Raw genomic sequence first — 24207 nt, 5'->3', positions numbered from 1 at the left:
ACAGTAATTTGGTTTATTGGGCTTTGAAAGCTAACTTTATTAAGAATTGACACTTAAAAATCAATATTTATTTGGAGGTGACATTTATCACAGTTTAGAGCTTTTGCTCAGTCTCAGGTTTTTGGTCACTTTTAACATTAGACAGAGAAGCTGAACTCTACATTTGAGAAGGTAGGATCCAGGGCCAAGAAGCATCCACAAGACTTACTCAGTAAAAATACACACTACTAAAAGAAAATGTACATTTTTAACTTCTGGGATCCAGTTCTGAGGAGAAATATGAGAAAGAGATATTCAAAACTGCTTTTAGTTACTGTATTTAAAGGTAAAATTATAAGCTACAGGAAACCTGTTGTGGGACAGATAGCAACCACATAGATAGGTATAGCATAACAATTGATGGAGAGAGAGCAGGATTAATTCTCATGGCTGATCACTGAAGAATAACCATCATCTCAATTCACCCCAGTTATGTAAAAGCTTGGTAATGAAATGAAAAGCTTGGCATTGGTAGTGAAAGGAGAGAGACAAATCCATATCCAAAGGACCATTCTATGGAAGTGTCTATGAATCCTATGTTTCCTGTAAAATCCCCTCTTTCTATTGATTCAGAGACAGTTACAGCCTTCTCTGAAGCAGGATATCTCTAAAATGGTACCCATGCTTATTCTGGCTGGGATGGAGTTAACTTTCTTCATAGCAACCCTGATGGTGCTGTGCTTTGTGTTTGTGTCTAAAACAGTGTTCATAGCACACTAATGTTTAAGCTAGTGCTGGACAGTGCCTGCACAGCATCAAAGATTTCTCTTTTTTCCAGTCTGTCCCTACTTCCTGGAGCAAATAGGTAAGAGGTGAGCAAGCAACTGGGAGGGGACACAGTCATGACTGCTGACCTGAACTGGCTGAAGGGATGCTGCGTGCCATATCGTGGAATGCCCAGTGATAAAAACAGGGATAGAGAAAGAACAAGGAACTTTTTGGCTTCCAAAGTGTTCAGTGGTTGGAGACTGCTTGTTCTGCTTGTGGTTTTGCTTTTCTTCTTCCTTTGCCAATTAAAGAAGTCTTCTCACTTTTGTTTTTCCTCTTCTGTCCCCCATCCTGCTGTGGGGTCAAGGGTGAGTAAGCAGCCGTGTGGGAGCTTGGCTGCAGGACAGGATCAATCCACCACAATAGCAATTATCATATGCTCCTAAATGAACTGTCTGCACATACGAAGGGTGAACCAAGACAAATGTAAGTCTTGTAAAATGAGAATAAAATAGCACCAAAAAGGATACTTTTGAGTAAATCATAGAGAAATGGGGCCTGGATTACTTTTATTGAGGGGAGATTTCTGCAGAGCACCTCAATAATATTTTTTGGATTCTAACAATTTGTCTCAGATGATGGTTTGCCTATCCATCCCACATGCATAAAACAGATTCCTGTGCAAAGTTTTATCTATGAAGCAGTATTTAATGTGCTCCTGAACAATCCATCTGAGTCCTGTGCCTGTGGCAATATCACAGGAAATGCCAACACACAGCACATAAAATGTCAGCTCTCCACAAAGCAAGAAAAGAAATGCTATTCCTTTATGCTACAATATGATGCCTCATGCAGTTTTCTTCTAGGTTTTTATTTGGTTTCCTGAAGTTTTTGAAGCAGGAGCATACACTAACCTACTCCATAGGGCTATGATACTTAATGGGATCAGTGTAGTGAGGGGGACTGATATCTCAGCCTTATCTGCTAAGTGGCCACAAGTAAACCACCCCCTCTCTGTACGTTGTTTCCCTTCACCTACCTGGATTGTTCATTTGAACATAATCCCCTTGGAGAGAAACTGTCTCAGGCTTTTTAGGCACAATTGCAGAGATGGCAGTCCTCTGATGTATTAGGAAGTGCATGGTGTCTCCATGGCTAGAGGAATCTGAGTGGATATACTGTTAGGTTCCATGGCAAACCACCAAAGTTTACCTCCACAGATGCTCCTGGTTTTACTTTCTCCTGCAGTATCAGATTAGGATTACCTTCACACCATTCACAGTCTTGTTACTACTGAATTTTTTACAAACCCCCTAAGCCTCAGGAAAGGCAAGCTAGCAACTATGGGCCTGCTAAGGCAGCTCTCAGCCCCAACAGTACACTTTTGTAGCCAGTAGTGGGAATGACTGTCAAGCACACTTTCCACTTCTGCAGTGGGAGCTTCTGCAAAGTCTGGAGACAAACAGGGGTGAAGGTCTAGGGACTGGCAAGCTGCTCTTAGCAGAAGTCTCTTAAATAAAAGTTAAAAATAACTTCTGTTGATTTCAGAGCAAAAGTCCTGAGAGAAGAGGGAGGAGGAAGAGGAGGATTCCAGCTCAGGGAGCAGCCAAGCAAAGCAGCGTGTCCCTGGCACAGGGAGGAGTGGAGGACATGCCTTCTGTGGGGATTATGCAGAGCTGCTGGAAGTGAAGCCTGAAAACCGGCAGAACGGAAGCTTGGAAACCAAGCCCTGGGCTGAAGCGGGTAATTTACCTTATTTGAAATAAAAACAGCTTAAGTTGAAGCCAGCCGGAAATTCAGCTGACTTGAAGCTGCAAGCAAAATTAGCATAACACTCTGCAGGTTGAAACATGCGGGAAGCAGACTGAGGGATTGAGCCTTGACGTCTGGCTGTGTAAGGAAGCTGCCTCTGCTTCTGCAGTGCTATTCAAAATTATCCCTTAAAGCTAAAATCATTGCAAGACCAAGCTAGAAGACCATAATAGTGCCTGTTGGCCTTAACTGCAACAAGCAAAAAAAGACAACTGCAGCAGAATCATCATTAAAAGGAATAAGACTATGACTACCCCCCCCCCAGATTGGCAGAGCATGGTAAGTACAACTGACAGACTGAAACATCTCGGCCAGGAGTCTGTCAGTGTAAATCAGTGTAGCTATGCCACTGACTTCCACAGTGAAGCTGGGCCAGTTCATTCCATTAAGAATCCAGATCTTGAATGCAAGTAGGTATAGCCTGCGTCTTGCAAAGTGCTCTTTGCTGGACAGGGGCTGGTGGAGGAGGGGGGTCACAATTCACCCACTGAAAGACCCAAGGCAGCTTTCATAACTTAGCTCCAGAAATCTAATCGTAGAAGCCTTCTAATCTTAGTGGTTGCCAGACAGGCTAACTCAGCCATGCGAGCTAATGTATCCTGCTACTGCTGTTAGGCTTATTCCGGTCCCCAAGCTAATTCCTGTAGAGCTAGCTTGTAGAGTTAGCCTGTATAATTCAACACTACACTGCACTGGCAAACCCTTTAGGAGTGTGGCTGTGTATGTGTGCAAACAAGAGAGCACAGTTAAGTGATGCTGTACTCCCAGACTTGTGTATATCTGGGAATTTTATTTGCCCATGTACTGACAACCAAAGGTCCAGTTCTTTTCCTGATGTGTACAAACCAGTTCCTATGTCAGTAAGTGGCTTAATTTGAATGACATAGTGATTAATGTAGTCAGCTATAATAAGGTGCCAATGCTTCTACTTCTGTTTCCCTTGAACTTACACTAGCAGTAATAATGGTAACTTCTTCTTCTTATTTGAAAACAGTGCTTTCTCAAATATGGAGATTTTGCAGTACTGCGCCCAGATGCAAAGCAATGTCATTGCGTGCAGAATAAGATAGTGTTGTGTCTGAACATCATCATATTCTCACTGCAAGGTAATATTTTTGCAAGACCAGGAGTGAATTTTCTGGATTACAAATACCATACGAGTCTTAAAGGATTCCTTCAAAGGGGATTCAAAATATGTATTTTCGTACAGAACATGCAGAATCACTGTGTCATTAGAGTGCCATTTATCACTATTTTATTGAGTTTGTCTGAGTTTTGTTACAATATCTCAGTATCTCAGGATCTCTGCTGCCTTTAAAGGAACAAGCAGCTGGGTGGAACATGTGATCAGAGTGTTCACCAGTGTTTGCAGTGAAGCATAAACATGAATGAGCCTAGACATGCTTGGAAGCCCAAGAAAGTATTAATAAAACTTGCTCAGTGTTTTTAATGAAGGTGTTTGGAGCAGTGAGACCCCAGAAGTCGTTTCCAACTTGAGAAATATTCACACATATAGCTGAGGACACAGCAAATGCACATTTTCTAAAGGAGGCATTTCTATGTAATTATCTTCTGCCTATAAAAAAACAGGTCTTAGCTGAAATTTTGAGATTAACCAACTTCTGTATATCATGAATTCCACACACATAAAAGGAGTAAAAAATACACATGGGGCTTTTTTAAAAATCTGTTTTTCCAGAAAGAAATACAGTTGCAGACATAAAACTTTTCCAGGCTTGCCCTGGGCACTCCTTGAAATATGCTGTATGGACAATACACACTCAAACCTCTGGCTGTCTCTAGGAGATATTCATCCTGTCTCTCCTTGGCAAGCTGGGTTTCCTGTCCAGCCCCACAGGATTTATTGGCTCATTGTGGTGGAAAAAAATTGGAGGCTAGTGACCAACCATATATGGGTATGGAAAAACCAAGATGAGCTAGAAGGGGAAAAAAACCAAAACAAGTGGTTATAATTACAAGTCAATTAAATATAAATCATTATAAGGACAAGAGGAAAGGAGCGGCATGCAGAAACCTGCAAGAAATACAGGTGTTCTCTGACTTTCTTCCTCCACCCCTGTGTATTAGCAGGGCTGAGGAGCAGGGCCCATACTGGCACTGTGAACCATCTTCACATCACCTGTGTGGGATTTCCAGCCATTGACAAGCTCGAAGTAGATTAACAATGCAGCAGCACCATTAAAGAAAGCAGTGGGAGGAGGCTGAGAGGCTGAGATCTTTTGGCCAGGTTGAGTTTTGCTTCCATTATTGCCTAGTAACATATAACTCTTTATGAGGGCATAAAATTGCTCTTTACTAATGTTTTTCTCATTCAAAGGTCAGCAAAGCCACAGTGAAAGCTAAAGAGGAGGAGTGCCCAAATCAGTGGGCACTAAAAGCAGACAGCCATTTTTGGCAGAGGGACTTAATCTGCTATCACATAAGGGACAACCTGTGCCAGTTGTCACCACCATAGGCTGTGAGCACATGTGGCAGGGAGGGTGGCAACTGGAGGTCTGCTTTTGCCACTGTGCAGATTTACCCAGCTCATGCAAGGCTGGTAAAAACCACAAGCTCTTCTTTATTCAAAATGGAGTACAGGCCCAAAAAAATGACAGGCCAGAGTCAAAGCAAAGCAGGCCAAAGTAACTGAGTCCCATCAGGAGTGGAAAATGGCCTTGACTCATTCAAAAGAGTCAAAAACCCAAAGAGTGCTTTTTTCAGAGGTACTGTTCCAGTTCTGACTCAAAGGCACAAGCAGCACAAAGCAGCGTGGCTCCACAGATGGTTCATACCAAATCAGCTGCTGGCCAGTGTGTTAAAAAAACCCTTAAATTGTCAGTTAGTCTGCGCTTCATTATTTGCTTCTTACCCATTTCTACTGAATCTATACCAGCTCTGATAGGCGACAGTGCCATTGAGAATGTGGTGATTCAAATCCCTCCTTCCTCAGCAGAAAGCCAGTGGGAGGAAGGAAGAAAGAAACCCAACTCGACATTCTATTTTTCCCCCTTCAAATAAACCCTAAATTGCTTCTTTAATGCACTCGAGGTTTTGAGCAGGGTAGGAATCTCTGATACAGAATGGGACTACAGTTTGTTAAAGACAAGCTCTGCAGCAAGCCTGTGAACTCCAATAAATTTGTAACTCTGTTCCCAGTCAGAAACAGAACAATAGCCTCTCCTGTTTAATTGTGGATTGCAGCAAGTGGTTTCGTGCTCAAACCCTCTTGTAATGTAGTCCTCTCCTTTTAATCATCAAAGGTGATCTCTGCCAAAGCAGCTGACAGTTGCATTTGATCAAGTGTAATAGGAACAGTCAGATCTTCCAGGATCCTTGTAGTTACCCATTTTCCATGTGTAATTCCAGTCTATTTCATACAAGTTTAATATGACAACTGTATTACAAAATTAGAGGGAGGATTTGGGGTGAGATGACTCACTGATTTTTTTTTCTTTTTTATTAGAAAATATGATCTCAGAAACAAAAGCTATTTTCTACTCCCAGCCCTTCTACTGACCCCCTGTATGACCTTGAACAACCTTTGATGTCTAGATCCCTTCTTCCACTTTGCCTGTCATTGCAATTTAGGCACTCTGAGCTCAGTGGTGCAGTGACTGCCTGGTTTTGGGGTCCCAGCATAACAGCTATGACAGATAAGTGTGCATTTAGAGTTGGTGACATCTGGACTTTAACACCACTCACGTACATTAGTAGCTGTATAAATATTTATCTTTATCACTATATATATATGTGTCTGTGTATGTACACATGCAAATGTGCTCCATAGTGGTTTTAAATTTGAGAATGAGTACTTTAGGGATAAGGAATCCCAATTTTAAAACCAAGAAAGAAGACCCAACCTCCATCTTTCAATACAGCTGCATTTCAAATAGATTTTCCAGCAGAACTTCTTTTGGTCTCTGCCCTGTGGTTTTCACAATTCAATTTACATTGACCCTGGCAAAGCAAAGCAAAGCAAAATGTCTGTTCCTTGTGCCCACTGCTGTCTGGACCCACCAATGATGCTCAGAGGTGTCTACTGCCCAGGTGTGGACCACATCCACTATGCAAAGATCCCATTTCTGTTTTATTACACCACAGGTCAAGAGGAGCATTAAATCCCTTTCACTTTTGTCAGATGTCAGCATTTGGGAAGGTGGTTGGTGGTGGGGAGGGGAGGACGGAAGACAGTCAAAATGAAAATGGTTTGGTTAATTAATTGCAAGCACTGCTTGAAGGACCAGCACGTATATTTAATCAGTTGCCTAGTAACAAACGGTGTATGATGTGAATGCTATCAGCCCGCAGCGTGAGCAAGGGATGGACCCTTTCTGTTTTTATCAGCTGCCAGCATGCATACTCTGGGAGTTGCATGCCCTTGTGCTCAGAAGGGCTGCTCTGCCACCTCACAAAAGCTGCATGGTAGCAAGGGTCCCCCCCATTTTGGCTCTGCCATTTCTGCTCCTCCCCCCGACATCTCAGAGAGAAGACTGTCTCTTCTTACAGGGACTGACCTTTTCAGTGGTGAATCAAATGACAAGAAAAATTATCCAGATCTCCCCTCCCCTCCACCCACCTTTTTTCTTTATGAAGTTATCTACACTCTGGGAATAGAGCGCAGGCATTGCTGCTGCTCACGTTCTGTTACTGACACCAGTGTCACCATTAACAGTATATATCTTCCATAAAAACCTGTGCAGAGAAAACCCGAAAATCATTGGAACTGGTACAGAGGCAGAATTAATAAGAAAGTGGATTTGTTGGTAGTTGGGTTGTTTTTTGTTGGGTTATTTTTGTCTTTTTTTTTTTCCCAGTGACCTTAAAGAAAGAAGGGCAATGGATGGATAGATGCTGGATTGCAGCACATAAAACCAGCCCAAGACAAACTGTACAGTTCTGTTTCATGTAGGTGAAAAAATAACTCATGACCTGACAGGCAACTGAACATTGAGTACTCCTTTGGTGCTAGTTTTAGGAGGGAATTTGACAACAAGAATTTGCTTGTACTTTTCCACCACCCGTATGCGATTATGTTAGCTGGGCCTGATAATGCAAGGACACAAAAAAACGCTCATGCTGCCTGTCCGTATTGTGAAAGAGAAATAAAAAGAGAACATCCATAAAATAAAAGCTCCCATTTATGTTTTAACATGCCATGACAATGTTTGTGTGTCCTTATCAGGGCTTTCTCTCCTCCCTCCCCCCTCTCCATTTGTAAATCCCATTGGATAAAAGACTACATCTTCCATAAAGAATTCCCACCAGAAATCTTTATAAATCCTCCATCAGTGAAATACTCGGCTGTCATGCTGAGCAGAAGCTAATCTAATTAAGATGGGATCTGCTAAATTTAATAGCCTGCTATGAATTTTTACGGACATCTGGTAACTGGAAGGTTGGAACGACTCTGACACATCAAATACGCATTGTCCAAATGACCAGTATCAGGCCCATTATTTTCCCTTTCTCGGTCACTTGTAGCTGATGTAGGATGCAATCGCCCCCTCAGGATACACACATGTGACTCCATCTGAAATTAATGGGGGTTAAGGTGCGTACATGTTGGAAAGCAGAACTGGGCCCCCAGTGCTTCCTCTAATGTTGTTTTTTCCTGATTAATGAAGGATCAGGATATACCTGCATTATATTTAATTGTTTGTAAATACTGTAACCGATATAGCAGGGGTTGGAGTATCTGTTAGCACACATGTCTTTGGTATCTGCAAGTTATGACCCCAAACCTGACTGGCAGCTTTCCTCAGTCAAAGCCCTATGTGACATCCACTGGCTAAGCAGAGGTATTTCCAGTGGGGAGCAGAGGACCTCCATAATTTTAATCATCTCTTCCTGACCCAACAGTCACCTGTTAGCAAGAGAAGGCAGGGAATGGAGGGTTGGGTTGTTGAAGATTTTTCCCTTAAACTTCTAGTATGAAAAATTTGAAACCTTCTAATGGTCTCCAGAAATGATGACTTGAGCTTTTACAAGGCTGGTCCCATTCCATGGCCTGTTACTTTAAGAAAGGAGCATATTTGCAGAAGTCTTTCCCACTGTTTTCATGGGATGCAGTCTGAGAATGCCACCTTAATGAGCTCCTGGCTCATTGTGGTTTGTTAACTCATCAATAGGAAAGATCACAAACATCAATTCCACCTGGTAGGTTCCATGCATGTCTAGCTCTCTAAGGTCTCACTCTGAGCTTCCTGTAATAAAACCACAAATACACACACATATACATAGTTTACATTGATAGTTATGTAATTTTCAGACAGGGAAAACATCACACAAAGCACAATGTCCAACTTTTCAGAATAAAGAGTTTGCACTTTAAAACATATATATCCTTATTTGCTATCTTGGTAAAGAAACCATTTTTCTTAGACTCCCCTTAGCCCCACCATAATAAATGATTCAAGTAAATTCAGCAACACAGTGGGAATTGTGTCAACCTGAAGTGATGAGTTGGCACTTGAAAATTTAATCTCTTTACCATCCACCAGCCTTAAATCTGTGTAGTGTGACTTTTAAACACTTGCCAAAGAGCAGGGAAGTTACAATGCTGGCTTACAGATTATTTAGGTGCTGGCTTCATGGAATGGGAACAAACTCATGTGGTGCCAAGTGGAGAACACTGGGCTCCATGTAAATTAAGAAAACCTCACTGTAGTAATATAAATGTTGATTTAGTTAAACTGGAGCATCTGTAGTGAGAAGAGACAGGAAATTCAGCTGAAAGGATTGGGTTCAGCCCTATATACACTGCAATGGCCAGTGCAAATCAGCCTCATACCTGGTGTGCTGCACTGATTTACTCCTTTAAATACTTTACCAGCCAGCTCCCTGCCTCCCCCACAGCAAGGTGGGCACTGCTGCACTGTCTGAGGAAAACAACACAACAACAGGTCTCCCTCCCTACCTGCTGCCCAATGGTGTAAGAGCTGGGAGACCTCACAGCCACAAATTTATTCTGCCCTAGTCTCTCTTCATCCCATTGCACAGCACTGCTTCCTTTCAAATGTGGACCTCTGCACTCACAGAGGAACAACTTTACTCCACAGTTAGGACATTTCATATGTTCTTGACAAGTCATGATCTTGACCTGCTATGGATTAACCATCTGAAGGAACAGGAATAGATACAGTCTGCAGAAGGATGTCTATGACTTCATTAGAGTGACACTGAAACAATTGTGTGGACCAGGTTAATGTTGCTTATTCTTTCTAGGCAAAATGAAGAATTAATTTATAGTGGTGTAATGTGATTCCAGAAATGAGGCATACATCTTGCCTGTAATGGCTTTTGATTATCAATATCCATGTTTGTTTTTCAGAAAGAAATGAAAATGTAAGAAAGATACTGAAGGTGTTCAAATATTGTTCATTTCATTAATGGTAAATGAAATGAAATTTTAAGTATTAACAATGAAAGCTAAAAAGTATCTATAGTTATTACAGTTGCAGCTAATTTATACACAATCTAAAATCATCTTAAAGGACCTGAATAATATGAGAAATTAAAAAATCATGCCAGTGTGTAGTTTATTCATGATCTCAAAATTTATAAGAGATTATGATTATCTCCTTTTTCTGTGATATCTGCATTAAAAAAAATTCTTGCATTAAAAAAAAAAATTGAGTTAGCATTGGCACATTTGCAGCCAATTCCAGAAGTTTTGTGTATGCCTTTAAAAAAAAATGCAGGGAGGAAGGAAGGAAGGAAGGAAGGAAGGAAGGAAGGAAGGAAGGAAGGAAGGAAGGAAGGAAGGAAGGAAGGAAGGAAGGAAGGAAGACAAACCCGCTGATTCATGGCCACCTAATTTAAAAGATAGATGTGCATGTTTCTGACAGTAGATATGTACCATTTTGCTGAGACAGTGACACAATTCTTTACAGGTGCTTCCCAGAGTGACAGGAACTGAAAACAACAGTTAGTGATGAGCAGAATTGAGCACCCACATGTCCAGTGAGTGCCATAGACACCAATAACTGCCTTGTTTGTGTTATTTATCTACTTCTGTGAAAATCAGTTATGGTTTTAAAAAAACAATTATCAAGATGTAGTCACCCCCAGTAGAAATTCCTGACAGTGAGATACACAAAAGTGACATGTCTGGACTGCTTGGGAGCCCATCTCTTGTCAGGCGCACCTTCTTGTGTATCAATGTTGCTTGTGTCAATTCTGTTTTGCTTCTAGCTAGCTCAGATGGTTTCTCAGGTAGCTAGGTTTTTTGGAAGATTTTTCTCTGCAGCCAGTTTATAGACACTTTAGAGTCCAGTAGGATATGATGCCCCAGCAAGTTACGTGGAAGCTGGGTGCCATGCCTGTTGTCATGGCAGTGTCACAGTGCTCTAGGATTTCAAATCCTTCATACAACTTTACCTATTTGTCGGTTTTGTGAGAACGCTGAATTGAAAATAGTAGTTCTTTATTTCGAAGCTAATCTGCTCAGAGGGCAAATAGCAGCCACCCAGGAGCTATTCTAACCAGCCACAATCAGCCAAGCTCCTCATGCCTAACTCTCCCCAGCACAAGCCTTGCTTCCACTCTGGAATAGCTCAGGATAATAATCTATGTTAAACAAAGAGACAATATTTGCATGTGTTCTCCACTCTAAACTTCCACATGAAAAATGAGATCATACTCTGGTGTTCACTGGTAGAGATTTATTGACCAAAAATACAAACTCATAAGCATTGCTAATTTAATGACATAGTGACCAACTTCTTTAATAGGTGTAACTAGAAAATGTAACACATACAAAGTTTTACTTGTAAGACATCCAGGTAAGTCATATGCAAGACAGAACCTCTAGATGTGATACCTTCAGAATGAGATACCTTCAGAAATTCTATCTGGATGGAGTAAAATGTTTTTTCCACTGAGGTTGATTAGAAAAATCTCCTAAAATACACTGCTTTGACTAGCTACTAAAACTCTTGGATGGATTTTTGATGTTAAATTTTGTTAGTGTGCTTGTGCAGCAAGAGATGGAGAACAGTGATTTTTCCAGAAGATGCACATCAAGGATATCAGATCTGCCATTGTAGCAATACCAATGCAGTTGTTCTCTCTAACCTGAGAGCTAGCATCTTGTGTAGGCATTTATCATGACACCACCCAAATGGGACAGATCTCTCCTTCCACCCCACCCATGGTTTAGAAAGCCAAGCAATGATTATAAGAAGGTTTAAAATTGTGTTTGAGAGCCATAGCTACTTCTAACAGCTTGGAGACTTCTCTCACCACAGAGAGTAAGAGCTCATTTCATCACCCTGATGCCACTCCAGATTTGAGAATAAAATGATTTATCAAAATTATTCCCCCCTGCCCCCTGTCCCAACTCACAGGACACATAGGTCTGTAAGGGCAAAACGTGCCAAGCCCCACACTGTGCATGAAAGCCTGGCTGCATACGCTCTTTTTTAAATAGGCTGCCAGACCTATTTGTGGGTACATATACCTCAGGATGGCCCCGTACATGCCCCTGGAGCGTCTAATGATGGAGCACAGTTGCCATGAGCAGTGTTTCACTGGAGGGCTGGAAAGCCCCACAGCTGTCTTGCTCCTGGGAGCAGGTGACATGGCTCTGCCCTGGGCAGAGTGAGCATGCCCTCAATAGGCTGCAGTGGGACTTCGGCCCTAAATCAATATTTTCTTGGCTTTATGAATAGCTTGTCTTTAGAAACCTGTATTCTCATGTATCTACTCTGAGCCATTTTCTATCACAAGAGGAGCGGCTTCTCGCAGCCATTCACTAATGTGGATGCAGGGCAAGGTACAGTACAACTGTGAAAAATCTGCAGATGCCCATGGAAGAAGCAACCTCTAGTTGCTATTAGAGGAATGGTGTCACTGAGTGACAGGCCAGGAGCTCTGAGCTCACAAATAACCACAAGTCCTGATAGAGGAAGTTAAATACAGGCAGGCCAACGTGAAGAGCTCCAGCCAGAAACTGCACCTGCGCACTTGTTAGGGCAATGGTGTGCATTAAACAGTCGCTTTCATCTCCACAGCTAGCAGATGTGTTGGCTGCAGTGTCCCTGAGTGGAGTCAAAACCCTTTGAAGTTCCTTTGTGTTGGAGAGCAGCAGCAGCAAAGCACAGCTTAAAGCCCAAGCCTACCTAAACTAGTCAGAGGTTATATCTGGTAATACCAGTTCCAGGTGGCCCACAGTGGGGATTTCAGGTTTTGCCCTGCTTACACGGCAAGAAAGATGGTAGAGCTGGCACTGGTCACACATTACAGGTACAACAGGATAACTAACCCTTCATAATCCATGTTTAAAAACTCACTGAAGACTAAAAGATGTTGTAGGTTTTACTGGAAAAGAGTTAAACATAGTGGCTGAGTCAAGTTAATGATTTTGGGTCTGGCTTGTCACTAGCTGGGGTTTCCCAAAACAGTAGTGAGTATATGTATTCATGTCCTGCATGAAACAGTCTTGGCATCACAGCAGTAAGGACAATTCCTGCATTAAAAAGAGATAATGAATCCAGGGTTAGTCAAGTTGTGAAGGGGAACCCAAAGGCAGTCACAAAGTGCTAAATCCAAAGAAAGGAGGTCCTGTTTCCCAGTGCAAAAATGTCCAAAATTAGGTCAGGAAGATCCAGCTCCAGCCTAATATCAATTGCACCCCCTAATCTAGACTAACCTCTGAGTGTTTCCTTTCTAGTCATCTGCTTTACTCCCTCAGGACTCAGGGTTTGGGTTTATAGCTGTTTTCTATGTCAGATATAAAATGCAAATGTGTTGTAAGGTAGAATAAAGTTTGAAACTGACTGTCTCGGTTTGGAGACAAGTTAAGAGGAAACAATTAAAAAAAGCAGATTATAGGGGATACAGTATCATACAGTCACCCCAAGACACTGACTGAGAAAGAGGGTAGAAAAACTGAGAAGTCCTTGTATCTGTCTGATGAAAGGGAAAGGAATCAGTAATGCTGAACATAGGCTTAGTAGATAAACACTGTGTTAAATAAGCATATCCATTCTTAGCCCCTGAGCTAGCAGAGCACAGAAGCACATGCAAAATCAGAAATGTTTTAGTAGTCCTGTTTATTTCAATGGAATTACTCCCATGATTAAAGTTAGGCTGGTGTTTAAATGCTCTGTTGTAGTCATCTTAAAAAGCAGACATTATTTCATGCCCTGTAAGTTGTCTATAACTTTAGCATCCAGGCATGTTCCAGGGGTAATTATTAATTTTGTGATCAGTACAGATCAGAAACTGTATATTATTGTAAGCGTAAGATGGGTCATCCATTGCATGAAGTAAAGGCACTAAGACTGTAATTCCCAAACTATGCTGTCCTGACTCTTTGAGTTTGCTTTACATGATTAACATAAATACTCCTTTCTACCCATAATGTAAAAAAATAATTGCACCATGAATAATTTTGTTTGCATTTCTTTTAAATACTTCTACCAGTAACTAACAGCTAAATCCACAAAGCAGTTCTCCCAAGACTCTAGGAAATGAGATCCACATTCTTACCTAAAAGCCATTTGAGGTTATGGCAGTCTAGAACTGCTGTCTGCAGTTTCAAGTGCGGACAACAATTTCTATCCAAAGACTTATCAGCCCTTGCATGTCTAATCATCCACTGGTTGACACACCTGTACAGTGTGCAGGACTTCTTGTTTCATGGCATGCCTGCTTCCATACTGAAATAATAAAAATTTTTAGTTGGTTGAGATCTTGCAAAAGAAAATTCACAAGATTTGTTGTAATCACTAAGATTTCTTTTATTTTTATTTACAAAGCCTTTATAATCTAGGGTGGTGCAACACAACAAAAAGCTGGCAAGCTGTAATGTCAGTTTAGTAGGGCCTGGATAGAAGTTTTGAACATCAGCACAAGAAAACTGGGAGTTTATAATAGGCTGTAAGCCAAAATGTTTGATGAGTTCCCTAGCCACAGTGCTTGAAAGCTCCACGGCATAGTGAGCACAAAGAGCCAAATCTCCTTTCCTCTTTGGAGGTTGCTCTCCAGGATTTACCCTGACACTTGCTGAACAGACTGCATGAAAGAGATGTCTTGTCTTGTTCTGCTGGTTATCATTCTTGCTTTTTTTCCCTCAGAACGATTTCAGCAAAGACCATAAGCTTGTGACAGAGTGAATTTGTGATCTTACCCAATCATCTGGGCTGTTTGCAAAACTTCAGTAGGTGGCAGCGTTTTGTTGATAAATGTTTTGTTATCCAAGTGATCTCATTTAGTGCAACTGTTGCAATATTAATAAACTGAACTTATGATTGCATTTGCCAGGACTGAAAATATTGCTATCCTATCTGGCATTTGCTCTTATCTGAACTGACAACAACATCTATTGTATTTATAAAAGCGGAAAGTCTCTGTGTTCGTATGTGTTAGGGGCAGAGGGGAAACAGAAAACAAGGGGAGAAACAAAGACACAGTAAGATTAAAACACTAAGGTTGTTGGGCATTTGATTTGTGATTGTAATAGATGAGCATTCTGGCAATTCTGTTAAATTGTCAGTGCTGGGTAAAATGTGGCTTAAAAAGATGGTTAGTAAGTTATTCCCTCACCTCTAGCTCGCCAGCTCATATTAAGCCAATCTTGACAGCATCTGTAAGTTACTTGGTAACAGTTTGGTAATATACAGTCAATTCCTACTGGATAGAAAAGCATATCAGGGAAAAATTTCATCACAAGTGCAGAAGCCCAGATTATAAAAGATATCACGATACAGCCCAAAAAAGAATCCAGTAATGGTGAAGGGGGCAGGTGCTGCTTTAGTCCTGTTAGAAAAAAAAACCCATTGAACTTAATTCATAAATACAGCTCCTGTATGTATGTGTAAATTTACATACATACACACACATATACATACGCACATGCATATAATTACTAGGCCTTAATAGAAATACATTTTTTATAGTAAAGTTTCCATGTAATGTATCCTCACTTTTGCCTGTAATGAAAATAGTTTCCTTCATAGTCCAAAGTCCTACGCACTGTTCTAAACCAGAAGAACAACTTGTGCAGAAGAGGACTGTCCTCACAGTCACCCAGCTAACATGCAGTTACTTGAGGTTAAAAAAGAAAAATTAAAGTCTCTGATTCAGTTGAACTCCCAGAAAAGAAGATCAAAGTCATTGGTTTTATTACAGGCCCTTCAGATTAAAACTGACTTAAATACACCAGGCTTTGGGCTAAATCCCACAACCATTAAGATCTATCATGAAAGTGCCATAGACTTAAACAGAAATTGGATCGGACCTGCTAAAGAACACATTTGGACTAATACAAATCCTGTATAAATTAGATATAATAAATAGAGAAAATGTGCCAAAAGATAGCTTATGACCACATTTGCATATATGGACATAATTTTTATTATTCAGGAAATTCTCTAAGATTGAGCAATCAAGAAGGGAAAGACAGAATCAATGTTGCCAAATATCAAGGTGATTTAGACCTTGCAGAGGAAATTGCATAAAGATTAAAAGGTCTTTCAGCCTTATGAATGAAAGAGAATTGGAAAGAAGAAAGAGAGAGCTATGCTATGATAATGGCAATGAGATCAAACATCATTTAGGTATGGCTCAAAGCCTACAATAAATACCTGCGCTCAACTTCCAATACAGAATCCAGTGTTGATCCTAGGGGCAAAAGTACAAATGACATGGGACTAAGGTGTCAGAATAAAATTACACAAATAAAGCAGAAGCACACTCTGCTGGCATTAATAGCAGATGTTTTCGACAGCTTTGCTTCCCACCATGAATTCAGGGGACGAGTCCAAAAAGTCCTTACTCATCCTAGATCACAGTCATCAGACCTATTCCACAACTGACACTCAAAAAGTTGTAAAGGTTTTAAATATTCACAACAGGTCTGGAGTGATTGTCAATGGCAGCTCCTCTGATTATAATGGGAAAATAGAAACTGGACAACTGAGAGGACTGCAAGGAGTTTAACTGTCATGTTCAACAGATGCTAGGAATCTGAAATCAGACACAATCATCCTTGCCATCTGTGAGGGAAGGGAAGGGAAGGGAAGGGAAGGGAAGGGAAGGGAAGGGAAGGGAAGGGAAGGGAAGGGAAGGGAAGGGAAGGGAAGGGAAGGGAAGGGAAGGGAAGGGAAGGGAAGGGAAGGGAAGGGAAGGGAAGGGAAGGGAAGGGAAGGGAAGGGAAGGGAAGGGAAGGGAAGGGAAGGGAAGGGAAGGGAAGGGAAGGGAAGGGCCTGACCACCACTGGAACAGGGATGCCCACCTACATAAGAAGATGAAAATGTTTAGAACTGAATCAATGGGTCTTGAGGTCACTGAAACCAAAGGTGAACTAGACTTACAGAGTGGTCAGAATCTCACCCCAAGCAGTTCACTGCAAGATGATGAATTTGTTCTTTGTAACAGGCACCTGAGAAAGGATGCCAGTATGAACTCATGTTTTAATATCAATCCAGACTGAGCCCAAGAAGAGCAGAGACTTCTGAGAGTTATCTGACAGCACCTAATCAAAGGGGGGTTGGAACTGTGCCTGAGATGTGGGCCTATGTACGGCCATTCCATATCATGCCTTGGAGAGCTGTGGCAGTGCCAGCCTCCATCAGCCACTCACTACACTTCTCAACATCCATCTCTGTGATTTCACCTAAACTCCCTGCCACAGTCACAAAATTGCATTCTTCTCTGTCTTCAAATCTGACCTTAAAAATGCTTCCCTTCAAATGAAGCTTAGCAGCCCTTTGACACCGTTGCCAGTATCCATCATCAGGTAGAAGATGGGAAGTGGGAGTGGTGGAAAAGTAACATTCACATCACTTAATTTTAAGCATCCAACTTCAATTCACCATGTTAGCAATCTGATTTCTCTGTTTAATCCATGAAGACAGACAAGATCCTTTGAGGAATGATTAGGAATTCTCCGAACTGCCCCCACAGGAGCCTGACAGCAAGGTCTATTGATGCAGCTGTTATTAGCACGTTGGCAGATAGCACACAGTACAGTTAGCTCTCTTAAGTTAAATTCAGTGAATGTTCCCCCATTAACCCTTTGCATCTCTCATCTGTCAGTATTTACTTCTACTTCAAGGATAAGCATTTTGGGAAAAGCAGTGTATTTCTGTCCTGTATTTCTTTAGCATCCATCCCCCTTGAGTTGTTTAGCCTGGAGAAAAGGAGGCTTTGGGAGATCTTATTACTCTCTTCAACTACTTAAAAAGAGGTTGTTTCAAAAAGTGTGCCAGCCTCTTCTCCCAAGTCACAAATGACAAGACGAGGAAGTGGCCTCAAGTTGTCCCAGGGTGGGGTTAGATTGAGCATTAGGAAATGTTTCTTCATGAAGTGGGTTGTCAACATTGGAAGAAGCTGTCCAGCAGAGTAAGTTGAGTCACCATCCCTGGAGGTATTTCAAAGACATGTTGATGTGGTGCTTAGGAACATGGTTTAGTGGTGGACTTGGGTTAATTATTTGACTCAGTCTTGTACATCTATTCCAACCTCAATTATTCTATGATTCTGCTGCACATTTGACCATGCCAAGAGGTGAGGAGGTGTGCGCCAGCTTCCAAACTACCTCCTTCACAGCAAGTCCTGGGAGTGCATTTTCTCACAAGGCACATGGGCATGTAAGTTCTCTGCCACCAGTAACTGAGTTGTTCTGTTACCCTGACCGCCCCTGAACCATCAGCATTGGGATACCTTAGGTGATAAGAAATAACAGGAAGCTAGGACAGAAGTAAAGACTCTTCTAACTGTTGGTACAACTGTGTTTTATGACTGGTTTAACAAGATTCTTCCTCCTACTGCTGTGTGACCCATAGTCTGTGAGGAAAGATGGTATGGCTGTAGTATTATATATACAGGGAAAACCTATGATCTAAGATAAGAAAGGACTTAGTTGGTGCTGAGCCAGAATTAATGATGAAAAGCAAAACTGCAGACACATCAGCATAGATTCAATAAAGCTAAAAGATATAGAAGTGAAACTTGAATCAATGTAATTTGAATATATGACATAAGCATACATTGTATTCAAAGGAATATAAACCCAGAAATTTCTAAAGTCATGAAGCAGCCCAGGGATGGAAAAGATCATATTAATTAAATCATATTAATAATGATGGAACATGCAATAAGAGGTTTGGATTCCCAATCTGCAAGGCATTTAGGCCTGTGATTGTTTTTGTTGAAATAAATGGAAAATTTTTTGTTCAAGTGCCTTGTTTCTATTGAAATTTCTCATGTTCGTAATATAAGGATGAAGGTGATCAGTTGAAGCTGAGGTTGAGAAGGTAGACAACCAGCCTAGTTCAAAAGTTCCTTATTGCACAGACTAGTTATATGTGCTGTGAAAAGTGACTTCTTCATGAAGGCATTTGGATGACCACTGGTATTTATTTGTCTGTGTTAGCTGAAGAGTAACTATGCAGATCAGCACTTGGAGATTGAAGAACTTTCTGTCTGCAATATGTAGTATGTGAACACAGATGTTAGTGTGTACACAGGCTTTAGAGAAAAACACAGAACTTGGACAGGAAAACTTTGCCCTGAGTGAGGAAGGTCACAGTATATTTGGCCACCAAAAAATGTTCCAACCAGGTTAGATCTCTTCGAGCTGGAGAAACTTGGGCTGCTTACTGTGCCCAAGTAAGCAGCCACTTACCACATGCCACTTCTGCTGGAGTCTGAGCACAGCTGTCTTTCCTGTGATCAACCCGAGAGCCCAGGAGATTTCCCTGTCTTACTTGCACAAGAAGGAAAAGGTTGCCTCCATTTTATTTCACTTGCACCTGTAACAGTAAGCAGAGCATACAACGGGTGAGGCTGATGCAGCGCCTAGCCACCTTGTTCAATGTTCAAAGGCAGCCACTTTGTTGGAAGAAACCAACACATAGTTTAGAAATAGAGGACTAGACCTCAGCTACAGTACCACAGAATTAGATTAACTTCACACAAGCTGGAGTTATCACCCTGCTGCAGCCGTAATGCCATTCTGATTCTAGCCCATGATGCTGTAAGTACCCAAGATATGTTTTCTCTCTGTATCAGTGTATGAATACTGAAAAGATTTTACATCACTTCAAAATAACAGAAGGACAAAGAATGCTCAGTAGATAAGTAAAAAAGTAAGACTTTTCCACTTAGTCTTAATTATGAGATGTTTTACCCAGGTCATGAAGGACTAAGCTAAAACTCATGCACATGTTAAGTATGCAATGCCCTAAGGTGTGTGTCAACAATCCCTACCCACTAATCTCTTGAAAAGTAATGGACATTTAGGAAAGCTGTGTTGCTCAGGGAGAGAAATGCAAATGCAGATCGAAGGTTTAATGAAAAACCTCCTTATTAAACTGTTTTATCTTGGAGCAGTCCTTTTCAGAACACATCCAAGCAGAGATAAAGGCATCTTACCATAGTCATTAAACTGTGCATGGTTTGATTCAATCAGACTCAGATCATTTGCATATGGATCAGTTTAATCTAGTTCTTCCTGTCTCACACCTATTGTTAATCATGCCTAGACTCCCTCCCTGCTTACTAATACCCATTCCCCCTCCTCCTCCATTCTTTTGATTCAAGTAGATAAATGAATAGGCATAAGGACATCAACATCTTTCTGAGTGATCATCTGCCTTGTATGCTCAGAATGTCCCATGTTTTGCTGATTATGTCCTGGTTGGCATCCCATATGTTCTTGATGGTCCCTGTCTTTGCTGATTTAGGAAGACTGGGAAGACAGAGGAAGAATATTGACTCAGGCTGTAAACCCCAGCTTAGGTTTACCTCTTGCCTCAAATTAAGTGAGATTTGTGTTCTCAACTTACTCTGCATCATTAGAAAGTATCTCTCTGAGTAGCATGTTAAACTTAACAAAGTGAATCCTTTTTTTTCAGGAACTGAGTATTATTTCTGCTTTTAGCCAGCAGTGGTGATAACTGTTTTCACATAATTAACCTAGAGTGATGGGGTAACCTGGTTGTTTTGTACAAGTAGATATTTTTATGCATCAGAGGCAATACTGTTTGGGGCTTTTTATAGCAATGCCCTGTAAGACTTTCCCTCTGAATGACTGAGTTTTTGCTGCTTTTTCAGAGAATAATTACAACCACAGGTTGAATGACTGCCCCAGATATATTGCCACAAATCCCAACCCCTAGCTTTGTTTTTTATTGTAGAGTTTTCCTTTCATTGTTCAGGATATTCTGTCCAGCCACATCACAGTTATGGCCTTGGGGAGGCAATAGGCTTTATGATTGTGTGAGGAATGTGAGAGCAACAGATTGGGCAGTTTACACAAAATGTCTAGCATGGTGATTTTTCCACTCAAGGCTGTTGCTGTGCAAACCTGTGGAGGAGATATTCATACACCCATATTAAAAACAGGATCTTTATTTTCAGGTTATTTGTTGCATTCTCTCTGTAGCTTTTATATAAATTCACCTTCAGCTAGAATAACGTCCTCTAAAAAAGTGAAGGTCAGGCTCCCAGGAGGAGCTGCCTTTCAGCAGCACAGGGAGGGGTTTTTTTCTGATGTAAGGACAGTCATATAAGCAGAGTTGGACCCATAATTCATTCAGCCAACATCACACAAAGTGACCCCCATATTTCTTTTGTAGTAATGGTGAGCTGGGTGAATCCCCCAGCCAGGAAGGGATTTTGTCATGGACAGAAATTGTGTGTAAACAGCGCAGGTGCTGAGGAAGGGGATGGAGGACAGTATCCAGATTCAATGTTCTCCAGTATAACTCCTCAGGGGTTGTGTATGTATTGTGATTAAGACTAGTGTGACCACAATAATACATCCCTGATGGCCCTCCCATTCTGTGCTGCAAGGGAATGTATGGGCCAGAGATCTCAGCAAAATGGGAGAGCTGCAGACAGCTAATAGAGATGAACATACACGTCTCATGCATTAATATTCAAATTAATTTCTGCTGATTATATTTCAGTTTAGGATGATGCATTATTTATATTAGAAGTCCTTTTATAGTATCTTGTGAGTAAGGAAGTCACAGCTCGTGAGGTGGAGAAGATGAGCTCTCCTTAGCAGTCTCTGTTGTATCTTCATAGCATTTAGCACATAGGACTGTGAGATCACTGAGCACCTGAAATTCCAGACAATATGAGATACATGACTTAATATCTGACAGCTTTTTCCACAGGATATGGAGAAATTCATTAACTCTGTCTGCTTTTCTGGAAACAGGAAGGAATTGAAAATTCATGCTAAAAATATTAACAGAATAATTTTAAACCCTGGGAAGGGGTAGAAAGGTTATATTTGGGTTTAATTTCTGGAAAGGACTAAGGACCAGAACAGCAGGATTTTAGACAAATTTGATGCAGCTCGCCCTGTTAAAATTTTGTCCCTGAAACTACAACATCCTGACATTTTTTTCCTTGTCTGAAGCACAAGAAAAGTTCCTTTTACAGAATTTGAGGATTTTATCTGGCTGAATGAAATGACTCACTGTCAGCAAGAATATAAAGATGAGTGTAGCTTCACTAAACCCTTTTCTGCTGCTAAGGTGGCAGTTTTAGATTCCTCGTCATGACACGTAAGTGAAAACAGCTTTGGAAAGCATACACTGAAAGAGGCTGATCTAAGGTTTAAGTACCTTTAGAACAATATCTGCTAATCTAGAGTAATTGATTTTTCTCAGTCTTCATGTTCCTTTTAATTTAATTTTTTTTTCAGTGTTCAGTTTTTCAGAGAGGAGAAGTGAAGGGATGAGATGAAGTGAATTTCCATCTCCAGCACCATATTAACAAAGCAATATTCCTACACTAGCCTCCATCCCTGGAGCTACTGGATTGCCTGGGAGTAGTAGGATGCTGTCCCATTGTGAGGATGGTGTGGGACAGAAAAGTGATGTGTAGGGATGCCAGGGAGCTTCAAAGGTACTTGCTAAAAAGAAAGGAAGGCCAAAAATGCAGTACCATGAGTTAGCTTCAAATGGGAGCAGACTCACTTGTGCACCTTTCCCTTGTAGTCTGTCCCAAGCCTGTTTTTTGATATATGGGGCTCCTTCCCTGCTTCTCAGTCAGCTGAAGGTCCCATCCAGCTCCATGGAAGAGTGTCAATATTTTCATCCCATGTGCTGTCAGGACACTAACAACAGGCACAGCAGTGAGACTAGGCACACTGTACTCCAGCCTTGTGTCCAGGGTCACATCAGCTGCTGGGACTAGTCTGCTCCCAGGACACAGCCTGCTTGGGCTAAATTGCATCTCTGGGCAATTATTGCACAGGATGAGCAGAACAAGATAGTTAAAAAAAAACCCAGCTGTTTAGCTAAATTGGACTGTACGTTTACAGTTATGTCAAAAAAAAATATCTCTGGTACCCCTTCATACTCCAGGAAATTCATAGCTTTCCTTCAGAGAGTGCAGGACCATTTGATAAACTGCAGCTTGTGTACTGCAGACACAGTGAGTTGTGCAAGTGAGTTGGAGTTGGAGTTGAGAAAAGTGAGGCAATATTAATATCACCTCTATATCTTGCGGCTGCCATCTGCACATGAATAATAGCCATTAGCATGGAGTACTCACAATCACCTTTGCTGTTGTGCATGTTAAATTCATCATTCACATGTGCAGGAAGAGAAAAACTAAGCATAAATATTCAGCCTGCAAATAAGCAGGGATTACATAAGAAACTCTTGTGTTAGTCTTTCCTCTTTTTTGTTGTTTTTTTATTCTTGCTGCATGCTCTGTGTTCCTAGAAAGTCTGAGAATTCATTCTTCTTAATGAACTTCCTGCTAGAACTAAAATATGTCAAGATTGGTTTGTTTCTTTTTTTTTTTTCTGCTAGGGAAGTACCTTGAGACCACAACACCATAGTAGGTCATGATATAAAGGTTTACAGGCATGTGTCTTTAAAAAACTCCATCACTTCCAACAAACCCCACAAGCCCAGTTTCCTCACCAATGAAAATTTACAAACAAATTCAAACAATTTTTTTCTGCACATGAATGCTCAGAGAAAACTTTATTTAACTTGCTACAACTATAGTATAAAGTGGCATTGAACTGAAGAAGATCTCTTTCAATGTTATATGCAATATATCAATTAACTAAGGGAGTCTGAATCTCATTACTGAATGGGCAGCCTTTGTAATCATTGTTCACTAAGTACAGATTAAATGGCTTGAAGATAATAATCATCCTTCCTACTCTTACCTTTACAGGGGTACCACTGTGCTTTCCATTTAACATGTCAGGCAAAATACCTACTATTCAAGGACAGCTATTTATTTAGTCTGTCTTAATTCTTAGGTCATTGCTGCTGTACCACAGCATTTTATAGAAGTATGGCTTAGTGAAAGGGCCTTCCTTTTCCTTCTTCTTTGTGCAGTATATAGGTGCTGCACGCTGGTTTTAGGGCAGAGTCTCTGGGTTTAGTACAGGAAGAATATTTAGCACTATGTTTGCCATTTGCCTCTGAGGCTTGCTCTCATCCCAGTTATGTTAGAAAATCCATCCTGGAGATGACAGAGAAACCTGAATTTCTCATAGCCAAGAGCCTTCCTGCTGGGCTATGCTAGGTTGGGGACAAGGCAGTGGAGAGAGCCCCACGGCACCACAAGGAGCAGGGGCCAGCCAGAGCAGCCTGGGGACAGGGGACATGGACACAGGGCAGCAGACTGCCATGTCACAGAATCACAGAGTCA

General features: G+C 41.2%; 1 long non-coding RNA gene across 1 annotated transcript in view; it reads right to left on the bottom strand.

Annotated features, from left to right (window-relative positions):
* The window catches only part of LOC113459414 (uncharacterized), a 181710-nt gene that overhangs the window by 135789 nt on the left and 21714 nt on the right, over positions 1 to 24207 (bottom strand). The window contains exon 4 of the long non-coding RNA XR_003380599.2: positions 19196 to 19322. This is a non-coding gene — a long non-coding RNA (uncharacterized LOC113459414). The remainder of the gene's footprint in view (positions 1 to 19195; positions 19323 to 24207) is intronic.

This window comes from Zonotrichia albicollis, chromosome 3 (assembly GCF_047830755.1).
Source record: "Zonotrichia albicollis isolate bZonAlb1 chromosome 3, bZonAlb1.hap1, whole genome shotgun sequence".
Classification (NCBI taxonomy): Eukaryota; Metazoa; Chordata; class Aves; order Passeriformes; family Passerellidae; genus Zonotrichia; species Zonotrichia albicollis.
The sequence above is the reverse complement of the archived record's forward strand: the minus strand, read 5'-3'. Positions and strand labels throughout refer to the sequence as shown.